The sequence below is a fragment of the Eublepharis macularius genome, chromosome 4, assembly GCF_028583425.1.
Source record: "Eublepharis macularius isolate TG4126 chromosome 4, MPM_Emac_v1.0, whole genome shotgun sequence".
Taxonomy (NCBI): domain Eukaryota; kingdom Metazoa; phylum Chordata; class Lepidosauria; order Squamata; family Eublepharidae; genus Eublepharis; species Eublepharis macularius.
Genome location: NC_072793.1, coordinates 24,611,749 through 24,636,520, shown reverse-complemented (window position 1 = coordinate 24,636,520; position 24,772 = coordinate 24,611,749). Strand labels below are relative to the sequence as shown.

Below are 24,772 nucleotides of genomic sequence, written 5' to 3'. Positions count from 1 at the left end.
TCTTTGGTTTGTCATTAATTTATCTTTGAGTTTTTTTCACCATGTAGTAGTGTAGATTTCCTCACCTGTGAATTTCTACCTGTTGTCGTGGCACCGTAATGCAATATAAATGGTAAAAGCAGTCTGATGCAGCAAGGATAAGTTCAAACAAGTTCTGGCTTGTGTTTAATTGGTAGTTTAATAGTTCACCTTTTTCGTTTTTCAATTATACTTGTAGTAAACACATTACTTCTTAGAGATCTAAATTGGATCTTCCTTTTCATGAAGGAGTTGATTTGAAATCGACTCAAATTTCTAAAAAAAGAGAAATTGAAAAGAATTCCTAGATTTCAGGGAGAAATTTTGAAAAGAGGAATTCCACTGAGCAACCCTAAATCTAATACAATGACAAATGGGCATTACCACTGTATTTTATAACAGACTATTGAGATTTTATTACAAAATATATTTCAGTACTCATTCTACATCTTTTCACAACTGTGAAAAAAGTTTGCAGTTAGATAGTATATTGCCCAGAACAGCTGCGGCTCAGGAGAAATGAAGTTCGAAAATTGAGCTACTCGTTACTACTCTTGTTCAGGCATTCTACAGCAATGACCTGTCATCCTGGAACTAAATCAAGAAAATTGCAAAATCAGTTCAATAGGGAAATCCACCGGGTTTTGCTATCCTGCTGACAAATGCAAGCTCCGCAGACAAAGTGACCTTGGAGAAGAAGAATCTGGGGCAAAGGGGAAATTGGTGCCAAAGTCTACGAGGATAGAGCAAACAACCACAGTCATTGCTCTCCAATGTGTTTGGGCGAGCCTCTCTTGCTTAAGCAAGTGAATGTTCTTGCAGTAATGGAAATGGGAATTTTGGAGAAAGCATAAGAGCTTTGAAAAGACATTTAATGCAAGCTGCTCAGGTTGGATTTGCAGTACTGACCTGTTCATGCCTTGCAGTTCTCTTTGGATAAATAGTTGAGCCACCGCAATGCTAGGTTGAAATTCCCAGCTGATATTCACTAGTAAAGCTTTGATAATGGGTGTATATGTAGTACACATTTTTTTTAAAAAAATCCTAATGTATTCTTTGAAAAGCTAGTATGTACTAGTTGATATATTCCCTTCTAGGTGGCTTTTAGTAGCCCCTTTGACTGAGCTAATCAATGGTAGTCTTTGAGCCTATGAAAGCTAACGTTCATGTTATGGTCATTGCTTCTCAAATGAAGATCATTTGTGGTTAAATCTGCTACCTGACTGTTTTCCAAATAAAAAACAAACTTTGCTTTTAATGAATTGAACAAAATAACCATGTTTTGTAGAGCTCAGAACTGCAACAATGGATACTTGTATCTTATACCAGACCTCTGCGTAGACATTGATTCCTTATTCCGAGCAGATTAAAGGTACCAGTTTACATCTAGGAACCCCGTAAACAACAGTTACTTTCGCATCAGATACAATCAATCTGGTATAATGATTATTATTCCACCTCACAGCTGATAATGTAGTTCAGTGTTTTTACTTTGTATATCAACACTGAAAGGGTGAGAAAGTCCATCTTCTTACCCTGTAAACTCTGTGGTTTTGTAGAGAAAAGATTGATTTAAATGTGTAAATGGTTCACTACGCTGAATTAAGGATCTAAAACTGTAATGTCATAAGTCATCTAATTATGGAGTTACTATTGTGTCCTTTCTAGTGGTCAGAGATAGCAATGGATTGATATCCAATCAAGATTTTCACCTGAGAGGTCATGTTTTTATGGCCACCGCACTCTACGTTGGTGTTTTTCGGTTTTAATGAGGATGTGCTGAAAGAACCAGCATCAAAATGACTTCTTGAAAGGGCTAAGCAACTCTGCTGTTTAAATCGGATTACCGTTTTTCTGTAATTACTACCCAGCCTCTGAGTGACCTATTTAAATAATGCTTTGTCTTTTTGTACAGAGAAAGGACCTACAATGAAGGGAGATGGAAGGGTAAAGAATATGTTTTGCTAGGGTTCTACTTGAGGGTGATCTGAGTGCAGTTTACCCTGCTAGGAAAGGGATATACAAGCTATGATGTTTTTCTCTGCTGTGGAAAATCCCAGATAAGTTTGCTGCCTAATCCTGTGCATGTTTATTCAGAAGTAAGTTCGTTGATTGTAGTGAGATTTACTCCTCAGTAAGTGTGCATAGGACTGTAGCACATATATTTCACCTTTTCGTTATACTTAGAACCTGGGAATTGGAAAGATTTGTTTAATCCAACCCAGTCTCATGAATTTGCCAGTTGCACTATAACAGACAATTTCCCCTTTAAAAATCTTTCATGGTACATGGATCTTCAACTTCCGTGTATCTCCAGCCATCCTGAGAGGAAGCTTTTTTCTGAAAGGCATTGGAAAACTTTGCTGTGTTGCTTTTTGAATCGTTACTTTCTTTGTATTCACATGTGGGCCTTACTGGTCAGTTGCCCTCCAAGGCCGTTTTCACACTACTAACCTGCTTCCGTAACATTGCAAAATGTTGTGCAAAAACCACAGGAGACACTATCTTCCGCATTTTTTGCGACATTTTGCAGCGTTACAGAAGCAGGTTAGTAGTGTGAAAACGGACTTGAAAAGTTGATTCCCTTGGTAGCTTCCACTAAGATTCCATCAACTGGGCTACATCACTTAGCACATAAAAATATAGCCTACTTGAGTGTGGTGGTTGAAGCGTCAAACTGGAATGAGACCCAGGTTCGGATTTGCCTCTACCGTTGAAGTTTGCTGGGTAGCCTTGGGCCAGTCACCCCCTCTCAGCCATGCAAGGTTGTTGTGAGGATAAAATGGAGGAAGAGAGAATGAAGTTGCAAGTTGCTTTGGGTCCCATTCACTTATGGCAGGGCTGGACAAATCCCAGGGGCCAAGTTGCCATGACTCCTAGAAATGTCCTTTCAGCAGTGATTTTGTTGTAGTGTTCGTAAGTATCAGAAGAACTACAAAGGACTTGATTCAATGAGTTTTTCCACTGATGAAAAATGGAGGAAGGGGGTCCCCTTGACCACCAAAGAGGCTGTATTTGGGATCATGGGACCTGCATGAAAAATAGCCATATGGTATAGGGTCTGTAATAAGAAAGGGAATTGGCGGCAATTGAACAAAAATGCTGGCTGCATCCAACCTAAAACTAATTTACTATTTCACGTCAGATTTTTTTGTTGTAGGACATAAAACAATACAGTAGAAAAGAGCAAGAGTCCAGTAGCACCTATAAAACTAAAATTTGCGGTAGGGTATGAGCTTTCGTGAGCCACAGCTCACTTCTTCAGATACATTTACTTAAGATTCTTGTCATACTTGTTTGTATGGTGTTTACATTCCCCCATGGGCCAGTAATGACTTGGTGCTTGCACATGGGGACTACCTTTACCTTTACATTCAGCAGTGGTGGATAAATGGATTTCTTAACCAAAGGCTTTCTACACTGGCTCCAAGCAATAATGGAATTATGAGAAATTGGGGAGAAGTTAGGCTAGAACCAACGAAAATTTGTCAAGGGCTGGCTTATGGTGATACACAATTTCCTCTATGTTATGTTCCTGCTGTATACTGGCAGAACATCACTGTAGTGTTTCTAGCATATTTTGCTCTTCTTTCATTTGTTTATCATTTTTTCTTATTCCTCTCTGTCATTCAATTCTACTGAGCACATTCTGACATCTTTTTCTTTCTATGTTGCCACCTCCTCCAGCCCTACTACTAGTACTAATGCATTCAGCCAGTTGCAAACACAGCTGTTGGATCCTGAAGCACACCCCAGTTAGTGTTTTCTCATGGGGCTGGTGCATCTTGCAGTCCGAAGAGGTAAAAATAACTCCTCACTGAACTGTGTTTCTGCTTCAAGCTGCAGTCCTGCAGCCTGAACTGAACTTACAGTACTGATGAGTTTACATTTAGGAAATGAGGAGCCACATGTAGTCTGAAACTTTAAAGGGCTCTTAAAATAGAAAAATATAGGAAGAAAGGTAAAATGACACAGCTGCGTGGCAATTAGGCAGTCTACTGACTAAGATTTTAAGGCTGTGTCCTCGTGTGTACTCAAAATCATGTTGCAGCCGTTTTATGATGTAACCCTTCGAGGATCCTAAACTGTCAGAGGAGACAGAGTAATGAAACAAAATAAATATATCCTGTAGGTTTGCTTTTATCCTATGTTTTTAAGAACTGGAAAAATATTTACCCTGTCAGCCTTTGAAAAATTGCTTTTGTGATCTCAAGTAGAAAGGTAGAACTTAAGGGCAGCTGGGGAGAAGGCTGCAAAATTCCCATACCCCTCCCAGCCATGTATTATAGTAGCTCTAGAAACCTGCGTGGACAACAGAATGAGTTCGTTCTTCCACGCTATAGAAAAAAAGCATGATAATTAAGAAAACGTCAGGGTTTTAGCCACTTTCGGGTTATGACTCTTAGCTGTGCCCTACTACACGTTGTAATCAGTTTTGGTTAAAAAAAAAATCAGAGCAAGATAATAATATCTTTGTTGTTCTGAGGTCATGCTTTGATGTCTCATTGTTCAGCCCGTGGCAATCAATGAGACTAAACAACTAAATGAAATCCAGCCCTCAAGTCATAGTTATGGCAACTCCTGGTGGGGGAAGAGACTAACAGAGGTGGTTTGCCTACCGCAGCAACCCTGGTCTTTGTTGGAGGTCTCCCATCCAATTACTAGCCAATGCTGACCCTGCTTAAATAGGACTTTGGTAATGTTTATTACTGAGGCACATGGACATTGTGCTCATTGAAGTAGTGTGTGTGTGTAAATAGAATTATTAAATAAATGTTTGCTTTAACATATGACTGGTAATTGAGAGACACATGAATGTAAACCATTGGCAAAACCAGGCCAAAGATTCGCTAAGGAAAAAGGATATCAAGGATAAGCTGTTTACCTTCATATGCCCTTCAGTTTCTGGCCACATGCTAAGCAAAGTTCCTTCCTTCAGCAAAAAGAAACAAGTACTGAGGTAGTGCCAATAAAATATTATAATGATGTTCTCTGTTTACTGCAGATCCTTAGGAATAAAATTTTGCAGGTAGAAACTACAATCATTGAGGGAGAAATCTGTCATCTCAAAAGACCCCCTCCAGGCACTTACAACTAGGGATCCAGAAGTCCTTGAGTTGGTCAACAAGCTAAATATTAATGAGATTTCCTTCAGTTGTTTTCTATCAGGCTTGTGAACTCAGTAAGTGATTCTCAGCCATTCTATCAAAACTAGTCCTTGAAACCATGAGATACTGGGATCACTGCACCTTTCAAGATAAATATTTGTTAGAGCAGATGAATTCTTAATGCCGCGAAGCCTCTCTGATGGGGTTAGGGAGTGTTACATAACATACCGTCAGCCAAAGGCTACATATGCTGTCCTCCAAATAGGCAACTCATCCTCTTGCACTGCATTTTGCAATCACGAAATGTCCTGTTCCGTTCAGGTGTGTGGAACTTTTGAATGTCTTGAAAGCTGACGCAAGTTCAAGTTTCCCAGACTCTTTACTGGAGAAAGCGGAAGAGGCTGTGCACAGGATTTCTTGAAACTAAATTGCCATAAATCACTTTGAGAATCTTGAGTTCTGAAGGAGCAGAGGAACAAAGCTTGAGCTATTAGTGGAACATGTAGCTTATCATTAAAACGACTGCAACATCGAAATCCTTAGAGATTGGCAAACATTTGATTCATTTCAGGAAAAACGGAGGAGTTGTGCCGTGTTTAAGGTGTTTCTGAAGTCTGTAATCAGATCAATACAGACCTTTAATTTTCCTATATTTGTTAATGTTCTTTGAAAGAACTGACTCTTATAGTTCCTTGAAAGAGAGTCGTACAAAAGGTTGCCCCACTGCTTTAAAATAGTGGAGTAATTAGATCAGCTTGCTGTTCATAGGGAAAAGCAACAGAGAAATTTTCTCGACTACTTCTTTGAAGAACACAAGGAACTCCTTGTCCACTAGGCCAGCATCCCATTTTACACAATGGCTATTTGGTTGCCAGCAAACAGGGCATTGAAGCCAATGAAACTTCCCCTGGTGTTGCCAGGGCCTCCTAGCACTGGTATCTATAGGTTTGCAGTCCCTTGCATTCCTACCTATAACCACTGTAAAGAGCCTAAGCATTAAGCAACATTTTATTAACATATTCATATGTTTATATAACTGAAGTTTTTAATAGGTCCTGACCACTTTTATTATCTGCACTATATCGTTTCATAGCATTCAAATAAATAGTTAAAGTTTCTTTTCAGAAAACGCTTAGCATTTGCCAGTTTAATGTAGTGCCTGGCGTGTCACCGTTTGACTAGAGAGTCTGTTATGTATTCTGATGTAGAAACAGTAATTATAGTCAGTATTAAAAAGTGCTGTAATTGCCAGTTTAGGAATAACGTGCAAAGATAAATATTATACTGTTAATAATTACATTCAATACAAAAGTGTTCTATCAAGACATTAAAATAGAAAAAAAGAGAGTAAGAGCAATCAGTGGCTATATCTTAATAACTTTACTTTGGACACATGGAGCTAGTTGTACAAGTCTTTGGATCCCAGCCCAAAATGTTCAAATCGCTCTATCAAGCAGCGCTAGCTGTCTTGAAATTTCATCCAGGCGAACACCTCTGGAGTGGCTTTTCGCTTAATGCTGAAAAGTACAACGTTGCTGAGGATCTGAAAATCTGGTACCATTATGCATTAGGGAAGAAAGTGAAATACTTTGAATGTTCTTAATTCAATTTGTTCCTCAAGACTTCTTTTATGAGATTTCCTCGAGACGTGTCTTATGAGATTTCATCTATGTCATTAACTCTGAGGTCTTCTCCATTTCCAGAGGTTGAAACTACAAGTAATGCTAACTAGCTTAACAGTGAAATCTTAAGCAGATAGAACAAGATAGGCAGCCGTGTTAGTCTGTCTGTAGCAGTAGAAAAGAGCAAGAGTCCATAGCACCTACAAGACTAACAAAATTTTTGGTAGGGTATGAGCTTTCGTGAGCCACAGCTCACTTCTTTAGATACCAGTATCTGAATTTTTAAAACCAGTGTGTGGTATTTTATATTTACTTATATGTCTATAAGTTCCTTTTGGTGTATATTGTTGGTTTAAAACATCCTTCTTTTCCCTTTTGTTGTTGTTGTTGTTTGGGTTAGAGCCTTTATTCTAATAACAACCTAACTCCTTGTCAAATTTCTGTTCTGTAATCAGGATGTTCTCTACGTCTACTGGGGGCGGGGGGGAGTAAACATCCAAAGCATTTACTTTTACTTTGAATTCTCACTCTCTTAGATAATTAGTTGCACTCATTTAAGCAAGATTTCCCTCTGGGTTTGCAGTCTGAGTGGATGATCTAAAGAGAATTCAAAAGCATATAAAAAAGAAACTTGTTTTATTCCTTATAAATGTAGATTAATTTAATCTGTAATTTGAGATGATTGGAAGTTATAACAAGAAGTAGTTCTGCCTGCTTCATCCCTCAGGCATCTAAATGTTAACATCATAATCTGGTTAGCCACATATCTCACTTAGGCATGTAGAAAAGCTTAAAACACTGGACTACTACTGTGTGTGTTGCTAGCATTGAAGAACAATTACTCTTCCAAACTAAATCTGAAATTGGTGTATTTTATGTATATGGTGCTTTTTTGAAGCCTGTTGACTGAATTATGTTAAACCTTGTGGCCTTTTGTAAAACTTTCACCTCCCTCACTATCCTCACTTCCCTCACTTAGCTAAATTCAAGGTTTAGTGCAGTGCTTAACCCTCACAATACTTTAGATATTGCATCAAACAGACCCCACACTACAGCAAAAACTAAAAGAAACCAGGTAGCTCTCTCAGTCATGGCTTAGCTACTAAAAATATTAGACCTTAAGAGTAACTTTCCTTGAAAATGCAGGAAAAACAAGAGTAAAAAGTGTAATCAGGGTAAAAAATCACCCTCACTGAAAACGTCAAAATCCCACAGAAATGTAATTGGGGTCAGATTGACCCCACCATTTTAAATACAACCAAAAAAGAGTATCACGATATCAGGTAATACAGTAGCCATTCCACCATTTTTAAAGCATAAGACATAGTTGGGTATCTGTAAAACTGTTTATTTTAAACAAAGCAATAATTTTTAACTTTTACAATACAGAAATTTAATAACAGTGCAATGTGGAATAACAAAATAAAAAGTGAGGTAAAAGGTGACGCAGCTAGAATTTTTTAAACAAATAATTGCCTCCCAAATTACTCCATTGGGTGTTTGGATGTTTATTCTACCAACCAACCCTTCACCCCGCCCCCCCCCCCCAATCCTGCCATCTCCTATGTCACATCCTTGAATAACTGCTGAGGTTCTAATGTTTGTTTCTGTTTTTCTGAAGGTGTGAATCTTCTTGACAACTGCAGGAAAGGGTTATATAAACGAGGTGACTTTGCTATAGACACTGGCTCTGTGGGAATGGAGTCCTTTGACCTTGCTGTATACACTTCCAAAATGAGAAAGCTGAACTTGGTTTTCAGAGATGGACTGCAACCTATTACTTCAGCATATCCCCAGATTAAGATGTTAAAACCCCACCGAAATGTAATTTGGGTCAAATTGACCCCACCATTTTTAAAGCATGTGACACAGTTGGGATTTTGAGGAGGGACAAGAAATCAAGTGGGCATATAACAGATCCTTGCAATGGAAAGGACTATTCTCTTCCTGCCAGTTACAGGGTTAACAAAAAGGAGAAATATCTGCACCCTTTCTCCTAACCCTCTGTATAACAAAGGGAAACAATCAACTCAGTCAGCAGATGGCTAGAGGCCAGCTAACGTTCCAGTCTTGAAGGAGCCCTTCAGCCTGGAAATGTGAAGAGCTTGGAAGGATGACTGCAAACATGTCCAGGCTTGTCTTGCAGGGGACAGAATGACCCCGCTTTACAGAACTGCAATACAGTTTGATTTGAGCTTTTCCATATGGCTATGGGACATAAGTAAAGCTTTGATGAAGCATAAACATGGGGTTTTTACATGCTGCCATTATCTACGTTACAATTCTGGTTACAAAGACTGGTTTTCCATTGGGGTATTTTCAACCCCGAAATCTGAAGTTGGTGTCAACCCCCAAAGCTGAAGGTGTGATGTTTTTTTCACAACAAATATCTCTATATAAAAAATTCTGGAGAGACATTTTAGTTTCCACTGTTTGCTCCACCTTCCTATATCAAGAAGATCTTTAGATCCATGGCACCAACAGACTCTTCAAGCCCAGATTGACAGGGCCATGAAAGTAGGATCCACATACACTGTGAGCAAATCTTGTATGTGTAAGTAAAATCATAGAGATCCTTGGACATTGTGTAGCCAACAAAAGGATCAACAAAAGGATCTGACTGCGTGGGTTAAAGTTACATCCAGAGGAGGGAGTAACTTTAATTCTGACCAAAGTAACGACCCCCTCAGAGGAGGTTCTCAAGTTAACATTAGTGTCAAAATATTATCATCTTATTATCTGTTCCGGATGTTCCTCAGACCTTCATCCTGCAGGTGTGAGCATTGCATCTGGTGCTCAGTTTGTTGCCTCTGTCTCACTCAGGGCCAAACTACAAGTGACGAATGACACAGGTTGGACACTTGTCAGCTTCCCTCAAGTTTTGATGGGAAATGTAGGCAGCTTGGCGGAATGTTGGACAAGCGACAGTTGAAAAGTCCATTGGACAACAGTTGGAGAGCCAAGCTGCAAGACCAGGACGCCTACATTTCCCATCAAAACTTGAGGGAAGCTGACAAGTGTCCAACCTGTGTGATTTGTCACTTGTAGCTTGGCCCTCAGATTCCAGCACTGCCGCTGTTCTGTCCCATCTCCTTAGTTCCTCCCACATTTTGGCGTCTTGCCGTTGTTGTGCTGCTCTCCTGGGCCTTCTTCCCATTGTGTACTACCTACCCCTCAGCTTCCTGACATCCCTGCTGCTGTCCCTTGGACCCGTATAAAGTTTATTCTAGCTTTTAGTTTCTCTCTCAAACTCTATCTTGTTTGTCAGCATTCTGTTCCTGAGCCTTTCCTTGCAGCCGTTAGAATATTTGTGACCACTACATGCCATCAAAGCAGCTCAGCCAGTGGGGAAGAAGGAGCATCACAGCAGCTCCGTAAATTCATTAACCTTTCTGTCAATGCATTCAATGGTTTGGGGTGTTTGTGTTGGCAGCAGCTCACAGACAGGCAATAGACAGTTTTTAATCTATTTTAATGTGTAAAATTATATTGTTCGTGCTTTTGAAAAGTTTGGGATTATGTGGCAAGATGTGAGTTGCTTTGGAGAGAGCGATATTACATTGCACAAGGCAGGAAGGGAGACAGATTTCTCTGCTTCATCCTTTGGGAATGTAAGAACAGCCCTCTTGGATCAGACCAGTGGTCTGTGTTGTCCAGCATCTTGTTCCTTACAGTAGCCGACCTGTTACCCTGGAGGGCCAATGAACAGGGCAGAGACCAAAGCCTTCCCTTGATGTTGTCACCTAGCACTGGTATTCAGAGGTACTCTAGGCATCCTGGCTACTAGTCATTGGTGGACCTGTCCTCCATTCATATTATCTAATCCCTCTTCAAATGCTAGTGGCCACCACTATGTCCCTTACCCATGAATTCCACCATTTAATTACTCATTGAGTGAAGAAGTGCGTCCTTTTATCAGTCCTGTGTTTCTTGCCCATCAACTTCATTGAGTTCTAACTTAATACTATGAGAGAGGGATAAAAACTTTCTCTTAACCATTTTATCTTCCCTCTTCATAATTTTATAAACCTTTCTCGTTTTCCTCCACTCCCTGCTTGTCAGTCTTCTGCACAGAAAAGCCTGAGTCTTTTCCTCATATGAAAGATCTTCTGACCTACTAATCTTGGTTGCTCTTGTCTGCACTTTCCCAGCTCTGCATTATCACATGCGAGGGCCAAACTAAACATGGCAGCATTCACGGGAACAGCTGCGGAGAGGGGATTTAAGCACTTGAAAAAGTGGGGGGAGCCCAAGAGCATCTCAGCCCACCATGTGTGGAACCTCACATTGTAAAATCACTTTAACATGGCAGTGGCATCTAAGGTGTGAATTGTGAATGCTGTCATATTTAGTTGGGCCCTCAGAATGGGTGAAACCCTCTTTGTTGGTCTAATTGAATAGGGCTATTAGAGATCAATTTTCAGATAGTTATTAATGGTCCATACTTCTTTAAAATTGGGTCATGCAGGGGTCATTTCGTAGAAAAAGAGCAGGAGGAACTCATTCGCATAACTCATTAGCATATGCCACACCCCCTGACATCACCAACCCTGTCTGTTTTGCACCCAAATCTGGCCATTCAGGGCCGAAATTGGGCCCAAAATGGCAAAAGGGGGACGAAAATGGCCGAAAAGGGGCCCAAAATGGTCAGGATTAGGCTGCTGCTGAGCAGGAGAGTGATCTACCACCTGACGGAGGCCTGATCTGGGCTGTTATGGCCACAATCCAGGCTGAAATGGGCCCCAAATGGCTGAGTCAGGTGGGCGGGGCCAACTGACATGTGACCTCTTTGGGGAACTACCAGAACTGTGTTCCTGCGCGTTCCCCCTCAAAATGAGCCCTGGGGTCATGAAAAATATTAGCTGAATAATGTGTAGAGCTACCTGCAGGAATCCTAATGCATCAGATCTGGTGACCAAAAATACTTACTTTTTATACCAGAATCTTTTAGTAGAGCATTATCTCTCATTTTAAAGGCTAGAAACCAGATGAAAGTTGAAGAAGATAGTAATAGTATAATAAGATTATAATGTAGTATTAATATACTATTATGATTATGTGTGTGTGTGTATAATATAAGTGTGTGTTTCACACTTCACACATTTCATAACATAACACTTTCACATGGTGTGCATTAGATAGTAAATTCAGTCTTTAGTATATTCAGATTTTCTGTAAGGTCAGGGCGTGGGAAACCAGAATATTGAACGAGTCATAGGGTTGCAAGGTATTGGCTGTTCTATCACAACTAAAATGATTATGTTATGTACTACCGCTTTCTTTTTCTTCTGCAGTTAAATGCATGTGTTTGGAGCAACTCGTGATAACATACGCAAATTAAAATTTGCAGACCGCTATTAGCATATTTCCTTTTCAATTCAGGCTACTATGTGGACATTGAAACTCTTGCGTAGAACTGCTGATCTTGATGTACTTCGCTGATTCCTTCTGTCCTCTGTAGTCCCCTAATCTGCCATCACAGTGTTTCACCAAAAGAAATGAAAGGGAGCATCAATCGTGAATTACGATTTCATGAAACTCTTGCATAAATCAGCTTTTGTCATCTCCGAAGAGAACACATTTATTAGCATTTTTGTAACATCAAAAGGAAGCAGTGCTTTGTATGTAAGGCACAGTTTGTCCCTAAAATGTTTGACATCATCTATTTTGATTTTCTGATCAAATGGCTTCATTTTAATCTTGTCTGGGATTTCTTCTTTTCCATTTGATGCTATTTCATCATAAAGGGATGCCTTTATGTTTTCATATTCAAGAAGCTAATTTTAATTAATTTTTTTCTGGAAGATTTATTTAGAAATAAAGTGAGTAAAGCTGTGAAAACCTCTTGGCAAGAGAAAATATAGGAGGTCTGGTGTGATTATAGTCTTAATTTTCTCTGACTGTTTGGTATATTTTGTTCAATCACCTTAGATGAATGTTTATTGCGTTAGTGTTCAGTAAGCATTAGCGGTCATAGGTAGATGCACTGCTGGAAGTAATCACCATTCCACTAGAAACAACTAGCTTTTCAAAGGTGAGTGTATACAGGGCAGAATTTTGCACAAGGATGTCACAGTACTGATTTGTGCCACTTTAGAGTCTAAGGCTTGTTCTGTTTTCCGTTAATCACTGCTGGTGTTGGTAGGACAGAGCTCAAGTTGAGGTGAGTTGCTTTGGAGGGCTTTTTTGTGTATGAAGTAGGGAAAAATATGTATTTTACCATGAGGTTCTCTACCCCTGCTGTTTTGTGTTTACTGCTGCTGTATTGATATGATCCCTACTTAGGTACAGTCTTGATAATACAGGCATTACAGAGTCAATACAGTTTTCATGTGATATGAGTCCTGGGAGTGGGGAGATGCAGGGCCGGATCGACGGGGGGGCAGGGGGGGTAGTCTGCCCCCAGCACCGCCAAAGAGGGGGCGCCGGGCGCAGTTGCCAGCCCCAGGAGCGCGTTGCCAGCCCCGGGAGCGCGCCTGGGGAAAGGCGAATGGCACGGGCGGTATCCCAGCCACCCGCGCTGCCTTTTGCCTTTCCCGCCGGACAAGGGGCAGCCGGCTTGCGGGAAAGGCAAAAGGCAACGTGGGTGGCTGGGAGGCCGCCCGTGCCGTTTGCCTTTCCCCAGGACAAGGGGCGCGTGGCAAGCCGGCTGCCCCTTGTCCTGCGGGGCAGGTGAATGGCACAGGCAGCCTCCAAGCCACTCGCGCTGCCGCCAGCTCTGTGGCGCGCCGGGAGAGCCAGCTTGCTGCGGGGGTGGGGGGCGCCCCAGCGTGAAGATGTCACGGGAGTGACGTCATCACGCAGCGCCAGGAGCACGTGCGCGCTATGCGCGCGTGTAGAGCCTGACTACGGTTGCCCTGGGCGTTGGCAACCGTAGATCCGGCCCTGGGGAGATGACTTCTGCCTGGTGACCATAGTTGACCTCCTGCTGGCAACCCTCTTGTCCTTCCGCCACTCTGTGCAGCAGGAGGGGAAAAAATCACTGGTGTTGCATGCTCCACGACATTACTTCCAGGTAAGCCATTGAGTTTCCATGATTCCAGACCTTCCCAATGTCCAATACCCACCAAATTTGCTGGGGACATAGTCTTAGCTGTCTGAAGACCCCCCAAGACCCCCACAACTGCTCCGTTGCGCCCTATGATGCAAGTTATAGAAAAGGGGATTATGCACAGTTTTCTCCAAAACACAAATCTCCCACAGTTTCTCATGCCGTCTGTCCAAAGAAGGTCCTGCTGGATCTGACCAAAAGGCAGCAATCAGGCTTTCGATATGATGTCTAACGACCTCCTTCCATTTTAGTCCCTCATGCTCCCAGCCTATATACCATGCCCATATAATATTTCCATCTGCCCGCTCATCTTCTCCCTGTGTTCAGTTTTCTGTAATCATTCTTTATATTACATGATCCTCTCCCCATTTCCCTTTGTATTTCCTTTCTACCGCGTCCTCCCTTCCTTGTATTGCCTCAGTTTTTAAAGTTGCTTTCTTTCAATTTCTTCCATTCTGAGCTGAAGAGTGTTGGATCAAGACTGAAATTTACTCATTGGTTATATTGACCAGTCTGCCTCTGGCTTCTCCCATTCCTCTGGCTTCTCCCATTCCTCTGGCTTTAGTATGAAGTGAGATTTCTGCCAAAAGACTGTGCAATGGCAGCTTTTGAGAAATGCTGCTCTTGAGAAATTTAGTGACCATATGTCACTTGTAAAGGACACTTAGTAGGATTTGCACATACCTGGCGTGCTGCTAGTTTCGTGCACATGTCTCACTCATCTCTTCTCATGCTGAGAATCTGAGTTGGAAACTAACTCTGGGTACCCATGATGGGGAAATGCAGGTGCATGGGTTAGCTGGGGGGGGGGAAATCATCCCACCCCACCACGATTCTAAACCAAAGTATAATACGGGTTTAGAATTACGGGGTTGGGGGAGGGACTTTTCTGTCTCCATCCAATGTATGTGCGTCTATTGGGTTTATGAGATAATCCCGCAGAGCCACTCTGTCAAAACATGCCAGTGAGATTTGGCTTTTAATATACATTCACTGATGTATTATTTTTTTCCCTTTGTCAGTCTTATTTAATGGTGTTAAACAATTTTTGGACTAATTCCTTTTATCGTATGAAGCGTATAAGAGGAAACCTGACATGATTTTGAACTCACCGTAGTCAATGTATTGTCGAAGGCTTTCACGGCCAGAGAACGATGCTTGTTGTGGATTTTTCGGGCTGTATAGCCGTGGTCTTGGCATTGTAGTTCCTGATGTTTCGCCAGCAGCTGTGACCGGCATCTTCAGAGGTGTAGCACCAAAAGACAGAGATCTCTGTGACACTGTGACACTGAGAGATCTCTGTCTTTTGGTGCTACACTTCTGAAGATGCCAGTCACAGCTGCTGGCGAAACATCAGGAACTACAATGCCAAGACCACGGCTATACAGCCCGAAAAATCCACAACAACCATCACTGTAGTCACACTAATATTTTAAATCAATTATATTGGTGCTGCATAGTCAGCACTTCGGTTCCTGTTGCCTTGTGAACTCAGTTCAGGAAGCTCATTTTGACCTATAAGGACATAAACATCTTGAGTTCCAGATACTTTATAGACCACTCTTTTTCATATGGCCTATTGGGCCCAATAAGATTGATTGAGATCATCCCCTTTACATTATCATCTGTACATTAGTTAACTAGTAGGATAATAAACTTGATGATAATTCACAATTATAAGATTCCCTCTCAATTCTGGCTGGGTAGGTAAGTCAGAAGGCAATAATTTTATTAGACTTCCTTTGTTTTATTTTTTTTCCCCATTCATTTTCTCTATTTTCTTAACATGTTCCTTCCCCTCTGCCTTCAGGCTGAGGTGGGATAGAAACATTAATAGCTATGTGCTAATGGTAACAGAGGAGAAATGTGAGACTGTGGTGATGTTAGTAAAGAGTCCAGTAGCACCTTTAAGACTAACCAACTTTACTGTAGCATAAGCTTTTGAGAATCACAGCTCTCTTCGTCAGATGCAGCTGTGATTCTCAAAAGCTTATGCTACAGTAAAGTTGGTTAGTCTTAAAGGTGCTACTGGACTCTTTACTATTTTGCTACTTAGGGGTCATTTTGTAGAAAAAGAGCTGGAGGAACTCATTAGCATAACCCATTAGCATATGCCAAACCCCTTGACATCACTGGAAGTGTGTCATTAACATAACTGGTTTGCAAATACCACACCCCCTGACATCACCTATCCTGGCTTTTTTGGATCCAATCCTGGCCATTCAGGGCCGAAATTGGGCCCAAAATAGCAAAAAGGGGCTGAAAATGGCCAAAAAGGGGCCCAAAATGGTCAGGATCGGGCTGCTGCTGAGTTGGAGAGTGATCCACCACCCGTCAGAGCCCTGTTCTGGGCTGTTTTGGCCCCAATCCAGCTTGAAATGGGCCCAAAATGGCCGAGAGTCAGGTGGGTGGGGCCACCTGACGTGACCTCTTGGGGAACTGCCGGAACTGCATTCCTGTGCGTTCCCCCTCAAAATGAGCCCTGTTGCCTCTACAGACTAACATGGCTAACTCCTCTGGATCTGTGGTGATGTTGAGTCTGCAGTATGAAAGAGAAATGGGGGCCTGGCTCTCACTATATGGTGGCCTGCAGCAGTAGAGTTCCTCTGAGAAAAGGCAATGCTCAGATACTGATATTTGCCAATATTCACACCCTACCATGCAAAGGCACCTGACAGGGATTCTTTCCAAAGATCTTGAGGTTCTTTGGGTTCAGAATTTGGGTTTTTGTTGCAGTATATACAACTATTATGTTTACAATTTATTTAGTGACTGTGGCAGGTGATGCATAGAATGCACATGGCACGACTCTGACCTGGGAATGTACTGGTTGAGACTATCTGTTCTCATTTTCTCTTATTTTCTCTGAGTTTGTAATGGTCTTCCATTGCAATAATTATGTTCCAGGAAGAAATAGTAGTTCTAATGATAACATGAAAGGCAGTCTATATAATTATATTATCTTCCAAATTCTTTTGAATTTAATGTTGTGACATCCATTATTGTTTCCTTGAGTAAAAATGAAGACTGGTACATGCAGCGTTCTCTTCTCTAGATGCCTTTTTGTTTCCTAAAAGCTGTTCATTAGTTGGTGGTCTGGTAGAGGTATAATGCTGGCAGTCTGTTTGCAAATCAAAGACAGCCTTAGGTCATCTTCTCAGAGTCTACATATGCACACAGATCAGCCATGCTTAACACTGAGCATGATTCCCTCATAAATGTAATAACAATAATAGCATAATAATAACAATGTGCTTATATAATACTCTTCTTTTTTTTTTTGAAAAATTTTTATTGGGTTAGAATCCATTATTTCCACATTTACATTCAATTTTCCCCAATTTTTTCATCTCTAACCCCCTCCCTTTCCCCCCCCTTTTTGTTGACTTCCAACAGCTTTCCAACCCTTTGTCCCCTTTCCCTTACTTTTATTAGCTTCCTCTATCTAAAACAAATATATATTCTCCATTATTCTAAGCAGTACATCCTTAACTATTTTTAACATTATATGCCCAAACTGTAAGTCTTTGTTTCCATCTTAGATAAACAATTTATCCCAATTTTTCAATTTCAGATATTTCTATATATCATAAACCATATAGATCATACATTCGTTTATATCAAACAATTTGACTTATTCTCTATATATATTACTCATTCTATCTTTTTATAATAGTTCTATATATCTCTCCTCACGTAGTCAATCAATTTGACCCATCTATATCTTCAGACATTCAGTTTGGTACAAAACTTATCAGAAAAAAAGAAAATATTGTTAGTTAATCGCTCCTTATATTTAGTCCTTATAATTAATTATTTTCTCTATGTTCTGTTTGTTAACCTATATATATCTATATATATGTCAATCTATTAATCTGACTGCTTATTAATTCACATTTATCTCTTCTCCCCCCGGTAAAGTCTCCCCCCTCTACTTCAATACTTCAGTAGTTCTCAAACTGCCACAGTTTTCCTCCCACCTCCCATTTCTTCTCCAGGTATTGTTTCAGCTTCTCCCAGTCTGTGTTGAACTGCCCTGAGTCCAGATCTCTCAGTTTTCTTGTCATCTTGTCCATTTCAGCCATATACAGCAATTTGTAAGTCCAATCTTCAATAGTTGGCACTTCTTGTACTTTCCATTTTTGCGCATACAAAAGTCTAGCTGCTGCTGTCATATAAAATATCAACGTCCTGTGTTGGGCTGGAATTCCCTCCATTCCCAAGTTCAGTAGCAGGAGTTCTGGGTTCTTATTAATTTGAAATTGTAAAATTTCACTCATTTCTCTTATTATTTCCCCCCAGTACTGCCTGGCTACCTCACACGACCACCACATATGATAGAGGGAGCCCTCATGCTTCTTACATTTCCAGCATTTATTAGAAGTATTCAAATTCCCTAGCACAATCTTCTTTGGTGTCATGTACCAACGATAGATCTATATAATACTCTTCTTGATAGGTTATTGCCCACCCAGAGCAGTGAACAAAGTCAGTGTTATTATTATTCCCACAATACAGCTGAGGAGCTGGGCCTGAGAGGAGTGGCTTACCCAAGACCTTCTGCTGAGCTCCTGGCAGTAATGGGATTCGAACCAACAATGTGCTGATTCACAGCCTAACCACTGAACCACTATGCAACAGCAGCTCTCCCCATGCCACAGCAACTGTTTTCAGATTCAGAGGGAGCCTTGTTAACACTGACCCTAGTTAACATCAGTGTATATGAAACGCTAAACCATAGCTAACAAGAGTGAAGGAAGGATGCGTCCCTGAGGGTAGATCCCAACTAGTAAACCATTGTTATGCCTGCACTAAAAAGTTGTCAAATTTTAGTCAAAACTTTGCAAAATTCTCCTTGATTTTCTCACACTTTTATAACAGCGTAGTATGCTTTAGAGTTGTCCTCCATGTCTCTGTACCCAGTTAAATACCTTTCAAAAGCCCTTCTGTTCTGTTGTACCTGTTGGATGAATCAGAGATTTGTTGTTAATGTAGCACTCCCCACAGTATTTATTTAGATATATGACCCACCCTGCTCTAAAGTCTTTGGGAAGGGAATAACTACTAGAGGTGTGCACTGAGGAAGTTTTTGTTTCAGTTTCAAATCTGAGGTTTTCAAAATAGCTATTTGCCATTATTGTTTTTTTGGGGGGTGGGGGGTGGCTTGTTGCCAGTTCTGCTCTAATCCGTTTGTTTTTTTCCATTATGAGTTTCAGACCCATTCTTTGCTCTTTGGGTCTGCTGTTCTTGAAGTTAACAGCACAGAACACAGTCCTCCCACTAAACCAACAACCCACCGAGTTTGAGCAGACACAATCACAGGGTTCAGCGTTTAAGGACTCCAAAGAAAGCTTGGAGAGGGAGTCAAGGCGAGTGTTAGCTGAACACATGCTCCCTGTTCTTTTCAAGAAGGGGTTGGAGGAAACAAGGATCTAGGCAGCTGTTTTGGCACTTAACCAAAAAACACATCACCATTAGTCCCCCCTCCCTCTCTAAACCATCAGTCCACCCAGTTTTTCCTCAAGTTTGCTGCACACAGAGACATACACACACAGACACACACACAACAATGGACCCTGAAGAAGGCGAGTGTCAGCAGGCACACACTGTGGGAAACTGGCTAGCAAAGCGGTGGCAGGGGAGCGTTGCCCAAACAAGAGAGCGCTGCAGCCAGTGCAGAGACATTTTTTCTATGTAATGATAGTCAACCTTCTCTTGCTGTTAAAACCAACACATAAATACATCAATAAAACAATTTAAATAACTGAATCTATTTAATTAAATAATTATTTTAAATAATTTTAAACAATTTAAATAAATTAATTAAAAACAAAAAAGATAAAAATGACAGTTAAAAACATTGGGAAGGAGGACAGATCACTGAGGGGGATGCCAAGCAAAACAAAAGTCTTCCTCCGCTGGCGGAAGATAGCAACAGCAGGGAACAGGTGACTCTCCCTGTGAAGAGTTTTGGTGCCAAGGCCCTCTCCCAAGTTGCCACCCTCCTAATCTTGGAAGGTGGGGGCACCTAAAGCAGGACCTCTGAAGATCACCACAGTAGTTGGGTAAGTTCATAAGGGAATAGGTGGTCCTTCAGGTATATCGTTTCCAAACCGTATTAGGGTTTATAATGTCAGCACAAGCATCTAGAATTGTGCCCGGAAGCAGGTTGAAAACCAGTGTAGATGAGCTAAGACTGGGGAGGAATATGTTCCCTGTGACCCATTCCAGTCAACATTCTGCTCAAGCATTCTGCTCGAATGGAATTTTCCAGGGCAGCCCCACATTGAGTGCATTGCAGTCATCTAATCTACGTAGATGTAACTTGGAGATGTGCCATAGTGACCAGATATGTGTTACCTAAGAAAGGCCACAGCTCACTAACCAGTCAAAGCTGATAAAAGACACCCCTGGCCTCAGCTCAGCCAGCTTGGGTCCAGAAGCCCCTCCAAACTACAGAACTGTTCCTTCAAAGGGAGTGCAGAACGAGTAACACCTTAAATCCTGGCTCTTACCTTCTGCTCACAAATAGCACTTCTGGCATTTTGGAATTAAACTTCAGTTTATAAGCTTGCATCCTCTCCAAAACTTCGAAGCAGTGGTTCTGGGGGTTCTACAGCTTCTTTGGGATCATCTGGAAGTGGGAGATAGTGGGAGTGTCATCTGCATATTGGTGACAACCCAGTCCAAACCTCTGGATTATTTTACACGTGAGGTTTGAGAGTTAGAGATTAGTTCAGGGGCTCTGCATTTTATCTGCATTGCCAGTGGCTCCGATGACAAGATAGTAGTATGATGTGGAGCCCCAAACACGCATGGCAATTATGCCCATGGCAGAACCAAGTCCAGCTCTTCATTCAGTGAACTGCTCTCTATTAGTCATCTATGTACGGATTTTTGCTTCAAGGAAAAATCAGGCTTCTCTGTAACCTAGCTGTTAAAAAGAATCTGACAATACATTTTTTCTGGCCTCCCGAGTGGCTGTTCTTGGATGAAGATCCTGGACAAGGACCCTGGAACTAAAGATTGTCTGATGTCCAGGGGGAATTTTGGCTCGCTAGCCTGCAGTTTAAAGCACTGCTTTACTAATAGTAGACTACTTGATTTCATAAGGGAAAGAAATGGTCTGACTATGCTGGGATGAGGTGGGGAGACCCTTGTTGGGAAATACTTTGATGCTGTGCTCTTAGGACGAATGGCTTTATAGATGAAGTAATCTGAATGAGTCAAGCTGGGATTCATGAGATACAGCTATCTTAATAGATAACATGGGGTGATAAGAAAAACAGGGGAGGGGGTACAATCCAGGGACCCTAAAAGGGCACTTTTGAGGAACTGTGTGTGGAGGAGCGGAGTGAGAGAGTAATGTTCATTCAGCAGTGTTTTCTGGATGAACTTGGGCTAGGTTCAGGATGTGCCCTGTTTTTTGAGAGAGAATCATAAGATACGATGATCTTTTGCTTCAGTGGCAACAACTAAGCAGTTTCTCCAATGTTCTTGGATGCGCCTTGGGCCACAGGCAGCATGGCCCAGGACTTGTTCAAGGGTTGAATTCCTGGTATCCTTAATAAGGTTGAGGGGTGCCAAAAAAGGCAGTGTGACGTGGTGTTTGGAGTGGAGTGGATCAAGGGAATTGACGTGGAACTTGCATGTTGCCTCAGTGTTCAATTCCAAGAGTTGTGTCCAGATCCCAAATTCAGATAACAGAGACCTCGTGATTTCCTGTGACTAGATCTTCAGTTAGTGGCCACAGTAAGCTGGTAGAGATCCAGAAGAGGTTGTATAACACATTGGCTAAGATGACTGTTTTTGTCTAATTAATTTACGAGGGGAAGGGTACCCTGAGAAGAGTATTAAATTAGGACCAGGGCTGCAGAGAGTCAGAGAAAGCCTCTCGTCTTTTTTGGTTTCTATGGTCTTTTTCAGGTTGTGCTCTACCTCTTCTGACTAAGCCTAAAGAATGCTGGTTTAAAATCTCCTGACCTGACTGATGAGAAGTGGCCAGTTTTTTCTATTTTTTTGCTCTTAGAAACTGGTGAGATTACTATAATCTCGTAAAGAGTTAGCATTTTGAAGTAAGATGTATTTGAATGTGTTTTTTTTGGTGGGGGCTAATTCTTTTGGTTGAGAAACTAGTGGAGAATTTATGCTTTGGGGTCAAAGAATCTATAATAAGAAGTCAAAATGAAGGAATTGTTGCCTTAAATCCTTCACTGCGGTATAGCTGCAGTATAGTAGTTGAATAATATTTGGGTTGTGTCTGATTCCTTTCAAATGGGTTTTGCTTCTCTTGTGCTGAGGACAAAAGACCCTTGTAACTGAAAATTAACATCTGTTCTTAATGTATGCATATAAATGCATGCTATGGTTTCTTCCATTCCACATAGGATTCAAAATTGGTTTTCAGACATTGTCTACATTTAATTAGTTTCCATTGCAAATTAGATCATTTCTAGTGACTTTTCTGAGTGTGGAAAGAAAGAAATATATTGGGTTAGTAGGAAGTATATTACTTTTTATTTATTTAGAATATTTCTACGTTCCCTCTTCAGAGTCCTGCTTGAGGTGGCTTAAAATTAAAAACCACAGTAAAACATTAAAAAACAAATCATTAGACACGAGCAGCATAAAAACTGTCAGTTAAACAGAGCAAGGAAAGATTACAAGACTGTCTAACGAAATCAGCACTTCAAAAGTATTTTATCATATCAATTGCCGTTCAGTTAATTGTAGTTTCTATTTTAATACATACATTATTTTATACAGTCCTCTTCTCATAGACCCATAAAGTGCTGGTGCAGTGCAAAGATGTAAACAGTGTCCACCACAACCAATACTATTCAGTACAACTCCACAATATACAGTTTGTTGGTCATATGGTTGTGGATTCAAGATAGGTCCAGTAGCATGCAGATGAAAACAACCATCTGACGGGATGACCGGTTGGAGTTGTGGAAAGATGCCGCTGTTGAGGTACTGGTGGGTAGAGGGGCATTCAGACATCTGCAGTTGCAGGTGACTTGCAGTCCTGATTTATTCGTGGCCTTGCTCTGCGGTTTATTCTGGAATGCTCATTCATTCATATTTGTTGCTCACCGTATTATCTGACAAAAAGCTCAGAATAGATAAGAGCAATAGTATCAAAATAAAACATAATATAGTAATAAGAGTCATGATTTTCCATTGAAATAGCAGGAAGTTGCCTTTAGTCCCACTCCCTACCTCAGTTTCTGGCTGCTAATGGTTTCTCAACAGTCGTAATGAGATAACAAGTGGAAAATTGATTCTCTCCTTCCACTCCTGTGATAGCATCAGCACATTCTCAGCTGCTAAGTGTGCTATGACCCGCACACATAATGCCGGTTTTATTTTCAGTCTTATTCTTTGTGGGAAGAATGATGATGAGTGTCTATTAGAATACTTCTCCCTCAATCTTTCATACTACAAGACCAATGATGGAGCTTAGTAAAAGCATTCAACTCTTAAGTAAAAATACAATTTCAGATTAAAAAAGAAATGCTGATGCCAAACAAGGTTAGTACCTGGATTAGGGGGAGGCTTAAACATCAGCTTCCTTAGTTGCTTCTGTGGTCTAAAACCCTCTAGGACTTGACATTGCCTTTCTCACATGAGACGACAACGTCTTTCTTCCCTTTGCCAGCCAGGATAGGATCACGAGACACTAGCAGACTAACTATATTGTTCTTACTTTCCCTCTATCCTTTTTTCTCTCTGTTTTTAATTTGTGTGCTCCTTGCAGTACAAGCTACACTTTGGACTATGTCCTTCTAATACCCACTCCCTTGTTCATACCCTGTTTTCAAATTTAGTTTACCAATGCATCCTGCTTTATAAATGCTTCTTCCCCTAGTGACTTATGGGGTCCAGAGACAACTGAATCTAGTACCATTAAAATTAGTGCAAATGGAGTGATATCGCCATAGCTTAAACTTTTACAAGTAATTATTGGCAAGGTTCTCCCCCCCCCCAGATATTATGTGCCATTATGGAGTGCCAGCACCTCTGTCTGTCTGTCTGTCTGTCTGTCTGTCTGTTTATTTATTGGATTTTTTTTAGCCCTCCCTCTCCGCAAGCAGGCTCAGGGTGGGTCACAGTCATAAATAGGATACAATAAGTAAAACCAATAAAATAACATCTCATGGATACCCACATTTCAAATGGGACACCCTTCCCCCTTCCCCTGCCCACCATACACAAGGGAAGAAAAGGGTGGAGGTGTGGGTTGGTGAACCTCTAGCTCTTCAAGCATGGGGAGGCAGATGGACCATATGCTCCCCCCCACTGCCAGGAGACCGGCAGGGAGGCTAATTAGATGGATCCAGTGCTGGCCTCAACCATATGCCTGGCGGAACATCTCTGTCTTATAGGCCCGCCGAAAAGATACAAGATCTTGGCGGGCCTGAGTGTCTTCCGACACTCTTTATGGAGTACCAGCAGCTCCTGAACGTTCAGGGCTTGGGCTAAGAGGAGACAACATCATGAATACTGGGATCTCTTTTTTTAGGGAAAAACTGCAAGTTAGAGTCTCAGACTTTTCATGTGGCTGTGCCCTCTAAGCCTTTCCTAGTTCCTAAGAAGCTCTGTGCCCATGTAATTATGAGTGATGCTTGGCTTTCCAGTCAGTGTTCCAGATTGTTCTTAAAACAAGAAAATACGAATGTGCTGTGGCTGCAGCCCAGAGGCATTAATGCAGAATCTGTGGATAACTTCAGCAGTGTCAAAGAGTAATGTGTTCTTTCTGTAACTCAGGATGATTCGCAGCTCAGTGAGTGATGCACTGCAGCTCTCATCAGGGAGAACAGCATTATTTCAGCTTGTGCAATAATTTATATCAAGTGATTAAGAGGTTCCCGGAGGTTCTTATAATTAAACTACTGTGCCCTTTGTGATATTCTAATACCTCCAGGTATTCGTGTCCCCTTTGTGGTATGAAGAAAATGAGGCATAATTTT

General features: G+C 41.2%; 1 protein-coding gene across 3 annotated transcripts in view; it reads left to right on the top strand.

Moving 5' to 3' along the window:
• RPTOR (regulatory associated protein of MTOR complex 1) overlaps positions 1 to 24,772 on the top strand; it is a 525,720-nt gene that overhangs the window by 101,943 nt on the left and 399,005 nt on the right. The gene's annotated exons all lie outside the window — the stretch shown is intronic.